We start from the raw sequence: 14,069 nt of genomic DNA, 5'->3' as shown, positions 1-14,069 counted from the left end.
GACACTATTTTTTATTGTATATATAGACTAGCTGGAGTGCCCAGTGGTGCCGAGGCTTTTTTCGAGGGCATGTTTGTTGTTGGAAGAGAGAGAGAGAGAGCGCGACTGGGGGGAAGAGAGAGCGCGACTGGGGGAAGAGAGAGAGCGACTGGGGGGAAGAGAGAGAGCGCGACTGGGGGCAAGGGGGGGAGGGAGGGGAGAGGGGGAAAGGGGGAGGGAAGGTGGGGGGGAAGAGGAGGGGAGGAGGGGAGGGGGAAAGGGGGAGGGAAGGGGGGAAAGGGAGGGAGGGAGGAAAGGGGGCGGGGAGGGAAAGGGGAGGGAAGGGGGGAGGGAAGGGGGGGAGGGAGGGAAGGGGGGAAGGGGGGGAGGGAAGGGGGAAGGGGGGGGAGGGAGGGGAGGGGGGGAGGGAGGGGGGAAAGGGGGAGGAAGGGAGGGAGGGAAGGGGGGGAGGGGAAAGGGGGAGGGAAGGGGGGAGGAAAAGGGGGAGGGGGGAGAGAAGGGGGGGAGGGAGGGGGGAAAGGGGAAGGGGGGAGGGGAAGGGGGGGAGGGAAGGGGGGAAAGGGGGAGGGGGGAGGGGAGGGGGAGGGAGGGGAGGGAAGGGGGATGGAGGGAGGAAGGGGGGGAGGTAAGGGGGGGAGGTAAGGGGGAAAGGGGGAGGGAGGGGGAAGGGGGGAGGGAAGGGGGGAGGGGGAAAGGGGAGGGAAAGGGGGAGGGGAGGGGGCGGAGGGGGGGGGAAAGGGGGGGAGGGAGGGAAGGGGGGAGGGGGGGAGGGAAGGGGGGGAGGGAGGGGAGGGGGGGAGGGAAAGGGGGGAAAGGGGGAAGGGAGGGAGGGAAAGGGGAGGGAAGGGGGGGAGGGGGAGGAAAGGGGGAGGGGGGAGAGAAGGGGGGAGGGAGGGGGGAAGGGAAGGGGGAGGGGAAGGGGGGAAAGGGGGGGAAGGAGGGGAGGGGAAGGAGGGGAGGGAAGGGGGAGGGAGGGGAGGGAAGGGGGGGAGGTAAGGGGGGAAAGGGGGGGGAGGTAAGGGGGGAAAGGGGGAGGGAGGGGGAAGGGGGGAGGGAAGGGGGGGAGGGGGGAAAGGGGGGGGAAAGGGGGAGGGAGGGGAGGGAAGGGGGGGAGGTAAGGGGGGAAAGGGGGGGGAGGTAAGGGGGGAAAGGGGGAGGGAGGGGGGAGGGAAGGGGGGAGGGGGGAAAGGGGGGGGGAGGGAGGGGGAGGGAAGGGGGGAGGGGGGAAAGGGGAGGGAAAGGGGGAGGGGAGGGGGGGAAAGGGGGGAGGGACAGGGGGCCGAGGGGGGGAAAGGGGAGGGAAAGGGGGAGCGGGGGACGGGGGGAAAAGGGGGCGGAGGCGAAGGGGGGAAAGGGGGGGAAAGGGGGGGAGGGGGGAGGAAAGGGGGGGAGGGGAAGGGGAGAGGGATGGGGGGGAGAGGGCAGGGGGGAGACAAGGGAGCGGGGGGAGCCAGCAGACCCTCTCCCCTCTGCCGCGCATGGCTCCGCATAGCACCGTGCTGCCCCACGCACTGACATGCCGAGCGCAGCGCCCCGGTCAGCCCGAGCCCCCGCCCTCCTGAGGCGGCTTGAGACGGCCGATTGCGGCTGGCCGGGCCCCGGTTTGCCTTGGTAACCCTCCTCCCCTCTCCGCCTCCCGATCTCCGGGGACCGGGCCTGAGTGGCTTGAGACGGCTGATTGCGGCTGGCGAGCCCAGTTGCCGGGGTAACCCTCTCCGCTCCCGCTCCCCTCCCGAGCCCCGCCCCCCCCCCCCCCGCTAACCTGCTCGCTTCCCTCTGGCCGCGCTGTGTGGAGGTGCGCGTGCGCCGTGCAGCGCGAGCGTGAATGAAGCCCCAGCCAGCCTTTACCAAGATGGCCTGGCCGCTGGCTTGGAATTGGGGCCCAGCGGGGGGGGTGGGGGGGGGGGAGAAGAGCTTGCCACAAAACAATTGCCTAGGGTCCAGCATGGCTGGCAACAGACGCCCAGGCTTCGAGGCCTACCTTGCAAAAACGGGGAAAGGTAGGAAAATTTATGAGATTAGATAAAAGATTTAGAAAGTAATTAACTTTTTAAAAAGTTAATGTGTTTTAAAAGCAACTTTTCTTTTTAAAGACGCAGAAAGCGGGAAAAAAGAAATGAAAAGTTTGGAATCAAGATGGGCGGGCGACTCACCTCGGTTCAGAACGATAAGGCCCCGCCCACACACGCACCGATTGGTGGACCGTCAGGTCACCGAAGCGTAGGATTGGTCAATCGTCCCGTCACTCGACTCTAGGAGGGCCCACCCGCACGCGCCAGGAACCCGCCCCACCACGCAGCGATTGGTCGGACCGTCGGGTCGCTCGACCCATACGATTGGTCGACCTCGACTGGTCGACCCTCGACGTCACTCGATGCTAATGAGCGGAATGTTGAACGTTTTTTGGATACCGCGGGGTGCAATTTTTGTCTCGCCGAAACGTAAATACGCTTATGACGGTTCTGGAATCGTAAGCTTTCTTTCGATGTAACACACGTGTAGGTACGCTCTATAACTTTTGAGTTTGTACAATACAGACAGACGGAATGACAGACAGACAGATCGACCGCTTTTTATATATATGTAGAAGATTATCATGTGGTAACTGAGTCTGGGCAGATCTTTCATGTTGTGGACTGGTGTTTTATTATTTGATTCAGTTTACTCTTATTTGGTGTTAAACACCACTGTAAATACGACGCTGGTATTCTGTCCACACCTGTGGTATATAGGCTGTCATTCCACCTTTTTAGCAGGTAGCATATTCCTGCAGTTCAGCCCTGGGGTGCGTGTAATGCAAGTGCTGTGTTATACCATCCTTCTGATGTCAAAGACGAGCAGCATAGATGGAAAGGATAGCTAAAATAAATACAGCAAAGCTGGCTCGCATACCAGAGGTTGATAGGAATTTTCTATAAACAGCCCTCCAAGTGCTGTAGAATGGGGTGATGTCTGCTGCAGTGCTGTAAGCAATCCATCACACAGGGTGAGTGCACTGCAGCCCAGTGACTGATGCAATTATCAGCAGGAGCAAAAAAAGACACTGCTGATGGACTAATGTGGTATCCTGCAATAAAGCTGTAGTTCTGAATTATCAACACTACTTACTTGGATTCAGCTTAAGGTACTTGTGTGAAGATATTTGATTTCTGAAAATAATTTTCTGATTTTTGTTTTTAAATGTTGGACTAATTGAATGGGTAGCACAAGGCACTGAACTAATTCATGTTTATTTGCCATCGTTGTGGGATACAGTGTTAGATTATCAATTGTTTCACCATTCCTGAATAAAATTTGTTGAATAAATCTAGGGTGCCATACCATTATGGAAATTATTTTGCAGGTGTGAAAACTCAAATCAGTAAGTAGCACAGATGCACATTACTGTATCAGTCTTGATAGAACTCTCTGGAATGTATTTGACATTTGTGCAGTGTCCTTTAAAGTTTGTTTTAGAATATATATTCATATTGTTGTTAAGTGATAAATAACTGCAGTTAGAAATTGTTATTGTGGCTTGTTGGAGCATCATATTCTGCAGTAATGCACCTTGCCAGAGTGGTTGAATGTGGGTTTGTGCCCTCGGAGGAAACCGAAAGGGGATGGGACTGTTATTGGGTGTGTCTGCTTTATCCTGCAATTGACTGCAAAATGCTGTCCTTGGAGGTTTCAGTTAGTTTAAAACTTTGGCAATAAGGTTCCCGTTGTGAATTTCAGCGACTGAATTTTTGAAAGCATTTACTCTCAAACCTCCATTATTTGATTCCCTTAATATTTGCTTTGTAATATATAAGAATCTTCAAGAGAAAGGAAAATCATTAGGGTGTATTTCTTGTTCAAATTATAGCTCACATTTGGCAAATTTAAGCCTGGACCAGAGTCTTTTCCTCCAATCTGTAGCTGAACATCTATTTGCACATTTGTTCTTCCATATTGTTGGGCTGCTGACCTGTTGCGTTCACGTCATACTCTGAGAAGTGTGGTTCAAGTTGCTTAGCATGGAGTTATGAAGTGCAAAAAGAATAGAACTCCAGAATAGCCTAACTCATTGGAACCATGCCTAACTTTGACCAACAGCCTGAGCTAAAGAGAGTGCCGACACAGGTTTAGGACCGGTTATTTTGGGAAGTGGATTAGAGGAACAGGACTCAACTCGGCCAGTTCTATGCACCAATCTAAACTCCAACCCAGAACCCTGCTGGACCCGACCCCATTTAGCAACAAGGTGCCTGAACCCCAGTACACTTATTTACTTGGCTCCCCAGCAGAACCTATTTCCACACACACAATAATAGAATCCAGTGGGATATTTAAAAGTAAGCTGAAAATGTACTGGAACTTCATATTTTTACATTGGGGAAATGGTAGACAAGATACACCGAACTACAGCCAACTCATGCCATGTAACAAAGATTTAAGGGGTAATTTCAACCTAAATCGCCAGGTGGGAAACCCACGGGATCGGGTGGAATGGCGGATTTACACCCAGTCCTGTAAAGTCAGTGGAGAGTACAATCGGGTGGGTGGGGTGCACCTGATTCCATCAGTTTCCCAATGGGTGGGCTATATTAACATTGTCCCCTTACTATGTCAAGCTTAAAAAGAAAGGAAGGGCTGGGGGAAGACTCGGGTCAATTTAATCTTCTTGGGGCGCTAACGGGAGGCGCCAATCAACCGAATTTAGCCCCCACTTGTAAATTTGTTCTGCTGGACGCTGAGCCGAGCTTTCTACACCACACTTGGTTTATTTCAAACCTGCCTTCTACCATATCTGGAACATTGGCCACTTGTGCCGCGATCTGTTGCCCTTCGGCTCCTGAAACCCTAAATAACATGCTCAGCACCTTGAGGATTGCTTTATCGAACATTCTCCTCTACCCTTTACAAAATTCAGTGAATCCAGAATTCTGCAGCTGGTGTCCTCTCCTGCGCTAATTCCTGCACACCCGTTACTCCTGCAGCCGGAGTCCCCTCCTGCACACCCGTTACTCCTGCAGCCGGAGTCCCCTCCTGCACTAATTCCTGCACACCCGTTACTCCTGCAGCCGGAGTCCCCTCCTGCACTAATTCCTGCACACCCGTTACTCCTGCAGCCGGAGTCCCCTCCTGCACTAATTCCTGCACACCCGTTACTCCTGCAGCCGGAGTCCCCTCCTGCGCTAATTCCTGCACACCCGTTAGTCCTGTAGCCGGAGTCCCCTCCTGCGCTAATTCCTGCACACCCGTTACTCCTGCAGCCGGAGTCCCCTCCTGCACACCCGTTACTCCTGCAGCCGGAGTCCCCTCCTGCACACCCGTTAGTCCTGTAGCCGGAGTCCCCTCCTGCACTAATTCCTGCACACCCGTTACTCCTGCAGCCGGAGTCCCCTCCTGCACACCCGTTACTCCTGCAGCCGGAGTCCCCTCCTGCACACCCGTTACTCCTGCAGCCGGAGTCCCCTCCTGCACACCCGTTAGTCCTGTAGCCGGAGTCCCCTCCTGCACTAATTCCTGCACACCCGTTAGTCCTGTAGCCGGAGTCCCCTCTGTAGTGTATGTACCCGTCTACCTTTAAGAGAACTATTGTATGTAACCGTTCACCTTTAAGAGAACTACTTTAGGTGTGGCACTACTTGTTTGGCTTCTGTATACTGTAATACCAACAGTGACCACACCAGTATATAAGTGTTGTGGCATGATTCCTTGGGCAGATTCGCCCTGACCTTCGAATAGTAAAGACCTGTTTGTTTGTTATTCCTGAAGTCTGTGTCGTTATTAACTGTACAACCCACAGACTTTACAGTGGCGACGAGTCCGATCGTACCCTGCGGCAAGGCTACCAAAGCAACTAAAGAGCGTCGAAGAGAGGCAACCGCCCTCGTCGTTATGCTGGAAGAAAACACGAGGCTGCAGCAATAGAAAGGAGGAAGACTTTAGCAACAACAGCTTCCATCAGCAACAGGCATTGACTACCCTTCTACCACGGTGCGGAGTGAGCCAATCAGCAGGAAACAAGGCGGCCGCGGAGACTGAGTGTAGGGGAAAGTGTAAAGAATATCCGGAGGATAAGGGCTGTGCACTCGACCACGGTCGAGGGGGAGCGGAGCCGGTCAGAAAGTCGGGTCCAACGGCGTCGTGAGACAGCCGGACCGCGATCGGCGGGAAAAAGCCGGGCAGCGACCGAAGCCACGAAGCGCTGAGACCGGGAGCTGGCGCGGGAAGAGAGAAACTCAGCCGCAGCCGGGGAGGGAAGCACCGGACTGCGTGAGGGCTGGGAGGCGAACGGGAACAGAGCGTGTGGGAGAGGCAGAGCCGACCAAAGGAGGCTGCGCGAGAGCCAGTCCAGCGGCTGAACTGTCCTCCACCAACGGGGTACCCAGCGCCGGTAGAGCCGAACGTGGGGGAGAGAGAGAGAGACAGAGCCGAGCAAGGGGAGCTGTGCGGAAGCCAGCCCAGCGGCTGAACCTGTCCGCTGTGGGGAAAGCATACCCCTCCCACCAGGGAAGAAATGCGGGAAGCCGCCATTAGGCGGAGAAGACGACAGACGCGGGAAACCGCCATTGAAGGGGCGGGGAGAGAAGGAAAGAGCGGGAAACTGCCATTTTCGCGGGAAAACCCGCCATCTTAGAAATAAATAAATAATAAATAAGAATTTAAAGAAATACTTGTGCTGCTCCCAAGAAGGAAGATGTCTAAGCGAGGGAATATTAACGATTTTAATTCTGAGATAGAAGACTGGGCCACGTACGTGGAACGCATCGAGATCTATTGTGAAGCCAACAAAATAGAGGAAGACGACAAAGCGATAACATTGCTAAACTCGATGGGCGCAAAGACATACGGGCTCTTGAAGCATCTACTAGCACCAGCTAAACCGGCGGATCAGACTTTCGAAGAGATTGTGGCTGTTCTGAAGGACCACTTGAACCCCACACCGTTGATGTTGGCTGAACGATTCAAATTCTATGCAAGAACGCAACGGAAAGACGAAAGCAACGCGGAATATTTGGTCGAACTGCGTAGGCTAGCGAAATGCTGCCAGTTCGGAGGGAATCTGACAGAGGCACTGCAAGACAAGTTCGTATGCGGATTGTCCAAGGAAGGGACGCAAAAGCGACTACTCGAAGAGAACGACCTCATACTTGACAGGGCTGTCCTTATAGCCGCATCGCACGAAGCCGCAGCGAAAGGAACGGCGGAAATGCAGCTAAAGGCGGCGGCACTCGGGGTGGACCAAATTACCTCAAGTACAACAAAATGCTATCGTTGTGGGAAGACAACACACGACCAGAATCAATGCTGGTTTAAGAACCAAGAATGTAGGAAATGTGGCAAACTGGGTCACATCGCTAAGGTATGCCGGTCAGGGAAGAAGACCAACAACCAAAGGAAGCCACCACAAGAAAAGTACAACCAGGTACACAAGGTGGCTGAGAAGAGTTCAGACGAACAGAATTCAGACTCCGACCCAAACAGCCAGGAGCTGGGTAGTCTGAGAATTCACAATGTGAGTAAGGAAGCTGACCTACAAACTATCTGGGTCATACTAAAAATAGCTGGAGTCCAAGTAAGAATGGAGTTGGACACTGGATCAGCTCTATCAGTCATAAATCGAAGGGACTACCACCGGCTATTCTCTCACATACCCTTAAGAAATACCAAGTTCGTATTGCAGACATACACGGGGCATAAGGTATACCCCATGGGGAAGATAAGAGTCAAGGTGAGAGATAGGGGTAAAGAACACCCAAGAATGAACTTGTACGTATTATCTGAGGGAGGACCACCACTTCTAGGACGAGAGTGGATCAAGAAAATAGACATGGAATGGCACTATCTAAAAGCCATAATGAGTGAGGACTCGGTGCAAGCTATCAGCTCAGATTCTGAAACGGATGACGATAAGACCAACTCAAATATGGAAGACAAGGCTAAAATGAACTTGCCGACTATGGTGGAGAAAACGAAGACATGCATAAAGGCTTATGCTACCGAGAAGAATAAAGCTTCAGAGCAGAACTCCAGTTTGACAGAGAATTCTGAGCCTGTTCAAGTTAAGGACTTATCCACGACGGAAGAACACCGAACTCGGACTCAAACTTATTTCAAAGTACGACAACAATTAGAACAGTTGAGTTACCGTCTCGTACAAGAGATGAAAACAATGGAAAAGTTCTAGGACACCGAATGGGAGAACCTGGAAAGACAGCAGAGGCAGCTAGCTCAAGCAAAGAGCGACCATAGAGCCATCGTGACCAAGTACCGATCACATCTCCCTTATGATGTTCAGGAGTTAGAATATTTGCATGATCTAGAGATACAGCATAAAGGCAAACCACGCTACACTGAGGATTTTGTTCTGCAATTGGAGACGGAGCTAGTGCAGGCAAGGTTAAGAGAAGCTGAATCGCAGTGTGCACTTAAAGATATGCAGAAACAAATCTTGGACATGGAAAAGAGAAACGCTTCTTTACCTGATGTGAATAATGTGGCCATGTTGCAAGAGGAGCTTATAGGGGCGAAACTGAAAGAAGCTAAGCAAAGGATGTTGGAACTTGAAACACAGAACCAAATCAGCAGTAACCAGCTATGTCGAGCAGAGAAGGAGTGCTATGGTCTACATGAGAAGGTGCAATATCTCTCAACCCAGAGTAAGGGACTACTCACTCAGTTAAATGAAAGTAAACGGAAAATGGCTGAGATAGACTGCAAGAATAAAGAAGATTTGATGGCAGTGAGACTTCGAGAGGCGCATAGCATAGCAGCCTTGGCTGAACTCCAACAGGAAATTGCGAAAGAAGCAAATGAAGAGGAATCTTCAGGAAGCCAGGATGTTATTCCAGTTCTTCTCTACGACTCCTTACAAGCAGAGTGTGAGAAGTTGAAAGAACAGTATGAACAGGCCCAGGCTACAATTCTGGAGGGGGTTAACTCGGCAACCTCCGAAAAGCTAGTTTCAGTAGAAGCATATGAACAACTAAAGGTTGAACATGAGCAAGAAGTCCAAAGGCTGCAGGAAATTCTTGATGAGCTCAAGGCCAAGACAGACTCATCGGTAGAAGTTCCATCCATAGATGAGAAATTAGAGGTGAAAGACATGGCAGAACATGAAAGACAAGATGTCCAAGAACTCATAAAAATATTGAAGGAAACCCAAGACAAATATGAGGCGGCAATGACCGAGGTTCAACAACTTGAACAGATTCAACTGGGAATCCTTTCAGTGGAAGAAAAGGAAACTGTAAGAAACACAGAGACTGTAAGAATGGTCCCTGAACATGAGCTAGAGAGCATCAGGGCGCAACTTTTCCGAGCGCTGAAAGCCAAAGTACAAGAGGAACAGAAGGTGGAAGCATTGGAGGAAAAGGTGGATGAAATGGAGAAGACTCTGATCCACAGTGTTCCCGTGGAAGAGTTAATGGTCAGCCAACTCCTTCATATGCTGAGGGAAAAGACTCTGCAATGGGAACAATCTGAACACGAGCTTCAATCTTCAACGGGAAGGAGTTCGGAGCTCTCAAAAGTTTGGGAAATAGCTGACGTTGCAAAACAGACTTTACTGGGATGCCAAAAGTACGCTGAATCACGTCTATGTGAACAACAGAATGTTGAAACAGCTGCTCCAGTAGAAGGATTGAATAGCCCGATCAATCAATCCCCGAGGGAAGGGGAAGTGTTGAAATCACAAATGAGGTCATTAGTGAAGGATTTGCAGGAAACCCAGGAAGAGCGGGATGAAGATGAATGCATGAAGAAGTCTTTTCAAGAAAGATGTCTAGGGAAGGAACCACAGTCAGCTAACGTCCAGATGGGTAAGGAGGAAGTAGAAGGCCCTCTCGCTGGCCTAACTCAGGACGAACCCGAATATTACCATGACCTGTTGAGTGACACTGAATATTACGAGGATGTGGTCTGCCCAGTTTGTGATGAAAACTCCCAAAGTGTCGAAATCAGGATGAAGCACTTAAAGTCGAAGGAACATAGAGAGTTGCTGGCGCTACTGCTGGCAACTGATAAGGGAGCCCCGAGAGTCTCCAAAAAGCAGAAAAGAAAAAGAAGAAGCAGAAGATGATAACTATCGCAAATATTATCACTTCTACCAGATCATGCGTGGACCCTACGAAAGGAGTTAAATCAGTTGGGAAGTAGGAAAATATCAAGGCAACCCAGTTGTTGTAAAAGTCAGCACTGCTGGTTAGCAGGACGAAAGTTCAAGCTGTTACGTCAAGAAAAGGATATGGAGGAGTCACGCTAGCAATGTGAACCATCTACACCAAAGAGATGTTGTTCGGACCGAGTCAAGATCAGAGACTGAATCTGAGAACTGTTTCCTACCGAGACTATGTCTGTAAATTGTTTTATATGAAGTTGAAGATATGTATGTTTAATGGGGACTCTGTATGTAATAAGCTAAAAAGGGAGGATTGTAGTGTATGTACCCGTCTACCTTTAAGAGAACTATTGTATGTAACCGTTCACCTTTAAGAGAACTACTTTAGGTGTGGCACTACTTGTTTGGCTTCTGTATACTGTAATACCGACGGTGACCACACCGGTATATAAGTGTTGTGGCATGATTCCTTGGGCAGATTCGCCCTGACCTTCGAATAGTAAAGACCTGTTTGTTTGTTATTCCTGAAGTCTGTGTCGTTATTAACTGTACAACCCACAGACTTTACACCCTCCTGCACTAATTCCTGCACACCCGTTAGTCCTGTAGCCGGAGTCCTCTCCTGCACTAATTCCTGCACACCCGTTATTCCTGCAGCCGGAGTTCTCTCCTGCACTAATTCCTGCACACCCGTTAGTCCTGTAGCCGGAGTCCCCTCCTGCACTAATTCCTGCACACCCGTTAGTCCTGTAGCCGGAGTCCTCTCCTGCACTAATTCCTGCACACCCGTTAGTCCTGCAGCCGGAGTCCCCTCCTGCACTAATTCCTGCACACCCGTTAGTCCTGCAGCCGGAGTCCCCTCCTGCACTAATTCCTGCACACCCGTTAGTCCTGCAGCCGGAGTCCCCTCCTGCACTAATTCCTGCACACCCGTTAGTCCTGCAGCCGGAGTCCCCTCCTGCACTAATTCCTGCACACCCGTTAGTCCTGTAGCCGGAGTCCCCTCCTGCACTAATTCCTGCACACCCGTTAGTCCTGTAGCCGGAGTCCTCTCCTGCACTAATTCCTGCACACCCATTAGTCCTGCAGCCGGAGTCCCCTCCTGCACTAATTCCTGCACACCCGTTAGTCCTGTAGCCGGAGTCCCCTCCTGCACTAATTCCTGCACACCCGTTAGTCCTGTAGCCGGAGTCCCCTCCTGCACTAATTCCTGCACACCCGTTAGTCCTGTAGCCGGAGTCCCCTCCTGCACTAATTCCTGCACACCCGTTAGTCCTGTAGCCGGAGTCCCAATCTGCACTAATTCCTGCACACCCGTTAGTCCTGCAGCCGGAGTCCCCTCCTGCACTAATTCCTGCACACCCGTTAGTCCTGTAGCCGGAGTCCCCTCCTGCACTAATTCCTGCACACCCGTTAGTCCTGTAGCCGGAGTCCCCTCCTGCACTAATTCCTGCACACCCGTTAGTCCTGCAGCCGGAGTCCTCTCCTGCACTAATTCCTGCACACCCGTTAGTCCTAATTCCTGCACACCCGTTAGTCCTGCAGCCGGAGTCCTCTCCTGCACTAATTCCTGCACACCCGTTAGTCCTGTAGCCGGAGTCCCCTCCTGCACTAATTCCTGCACACCCGTTAGTCCTGTAGCCGGAGTCCTCTCCTCCACACCCATAACTGATGTTCTTGCCAAGCTCCATGGGGTTGCTCGTACTCCAGGGAATCAGTTTCTGTATTGCAGGACTACATGCATGCTGAATAGCAAAAGCAGCATGCTATAGACCGGGCTAAGCAATTCCACAACCAGCGGACTCGTTTTCAAGCTCCCTGTGGCCTAATCCTGCACTGAGAGAGTTATATTCAGCCATATGTCCCAGCCCATGTTCTCCACTAATCTTATTCTGGATCTTGACATTTAGTGTTATAAACTGAAAATTACATGTGACTGTATCTCGCTCATTTCTTTATTATCAAGTTCCAGGAGACTGTTAATTCCACAAATGACAATCTCCTGGAAGGCTGGTGAGTCGGCTGGATTGAAAGTGTGGTATTTAAATGTCTGTCTTCTCCAGAGGCCTTGCATTTGTTCTGACTAGCAATATTTTAATATAATTATCTGAGCACACACAATACAAACAGTTCAGAACATTGTAATAGTAGCACAGAAGCACAGGCCTTTTTGGGAAATGATCATTTTGAAGCAACTTTTAATTGAAACTAGTGTCAATATTGAATTGTTGTAACTTTTTCATATTTTTCCTGCTATCTAATTTGTAAATACTTTTCCATTTTAAGATTAAACTGATTAAACCCTCTCCCCTATGTGGAAACATTTTGACATCAATGTTTACTTGTTAATATCAGAAAAATCCTAAAATGCATTTTTAAATAAGCTTACTATCCCTCCTCGTCCTTCTCGACTTGTCTGCAGCCTTTGACATGTTTGACCGCTCCATCCTCCTCTAACACCTCGCCACCGTCGTCCAGCTGGGTGGGACTGCACTCACCTGGTTCCATTCTTATCTATCTAATCGTAGCCAGAGAATCACCAACAATGGCTGCTCTTCCTGCTCCCACACCATTACCTCTGGTGTCCCCCCAAGGATCTATCCTTGGCCCCCTCCTATTTCTCAAATACATGCTGCCCCTCGGCAACACCATCCAAAAATACAGCGTCAGTTTCCCCATGTACGCAGACGACACCCAGCTCTACCTCCCCACCACCTGTCTCGACCCCTCCACTGTCTCTAAATTGTCAGGCTGCTTGTCCGACATCCATTAATGGATGAGCATAATTTTTTCTTCCAACTAAATATTGGGATGACTGAACCCATTGTATTTGGTCCCCGCCACAAACTCCATTCCCTAGCCACCGATTCCATCCCTCTCCCTAGCAACTATCTGAGGCTGAGCCAGACTGTTTGCAATCTTGGTGTCGTATTTGACTCCGAAATGTGCTTCTGACCACATATCCGAGCCATCACTAAGACTGCCTATTTTCACCTCCGTAACATTGGGCAACTCCGCCCCGCCTCAGCTCATCTGTTGCTGAAACCCTCATCCATGCCTTTGTTACCTCTAGACTTGACTCTTCCAACGCACTCCTGGCTGGCCTCCCACATTCCACCCTCCGTAAACTTGAAGTCATCCAAAACTCTGCTGCCCGTGTCCTAACTCACACCAAGTCCTGTTCACCCATCACCCCTGTGCTCGCTGACCTACATTAGCTCCCAGTTAAGCAACCCCTTTATTTTAAAATTCTCATCCTTGTTTTCATGTCTCTCCATGGCCTTGCCCCTCCCTATCTCTGTAACTTCCTCCAGCCTTACAATCCTCTGAGATATCTGCACTCCTCCAATTCTGGTCTCTCGAGCATCCCTGATTATAATCGCTCCACCATTGGTGACTGTGGCGTCAGCTGCCGAGGCCCTAAGCTCTAGAATTCCCTTTCGAAACCTGTCCACCTCTCTCCTCTTTCTTCCTTTAAGACACTCCTTAAAACCTACATCTTTGACCAAACTCATCTACCCTAACATCTCCTTATGTGGCTTGGTGTCAAATATTTTTTGATAACGCTCCTGTAAAGCATGTTGGGATGTTTCACTACGTTAAAGGTGCTATATAAATGCAAGTTGCTGTTGTTACTACATAATTTGTATGAATATACTTTTAATGTCACATGTTTCTAAATTCTCACCAAAGTAATAGAAAAAGAGAATTACTGCGCAGGATTGTTATTTGCAGCAGAATGCTGCCACTCCACAAGTTTGTGACTGAACTCAGCAGTCCAGTGAAATGAGTAAATTAAAATATTCGCTTTGATTTTGCATTTTTTTAAATGGAAAGCATTGAACCGCACTTTCACCCCACACCAAAAATAACACAATAGAAAATCGTCAAAATAAGCAGCAATAAAAGGAAAGAGCGAGCGCCTAATTTTGTAATAGTAATCATTAGAATACAACATCTTTGTAAATGCTTTGCAGAG

At 50.3% G+C, this 14,069-nt stretch overlaps 1 protein-coding gene across 8 annotated transcripts in view; it reads left to right on the top strand.

The window, feature by feature from the left end:
- LOC147115349 (cAMP-regulated phosphoprotein 21-like) overlaps positions 1–14,069 on the top strand; it is a 789,554-nt gene that overhangs the window by 9,780 nt on the left and 765,705 nt on the right. For 2 of the 8 annotated variants that reach the window (XM_085993833.1, XM_085993823.1), the window contains exon 1: positions 2,588–3,124. The exons of the other annotated variants lie outside the window; for them this stretch is intronic. The gene's annotated coding sequence lies outside the window, so the exon portion shown is untranslated. Of the gene's footprint in view, positions 1–2,587; positions 3,125–14,069 lie in introns of those variants that run through there. 8 annotated transcript variants of the gene reach the window in all.

The sequence above is a fragment of the Somniosus microcephalus genome, chromosome 7 (genome assembly GCF_052327205.1).
Source record: "Somniosus microcephalus isolate GS21.2 chromosome 7, FLI_Smic_1.0, whole genome shotgun sequence".
Lineage (NCBI taxonomy): Eukaryota > Metazoa > Chordata > Chondrichthyes > Squaliformes > Somniosidae > Somniosus > Somniosus microcephalus.
Note: the sequence above shows the minus strand (reverse complement) of the source record. Positions and strands in the feature narration are given on the sequence as shown.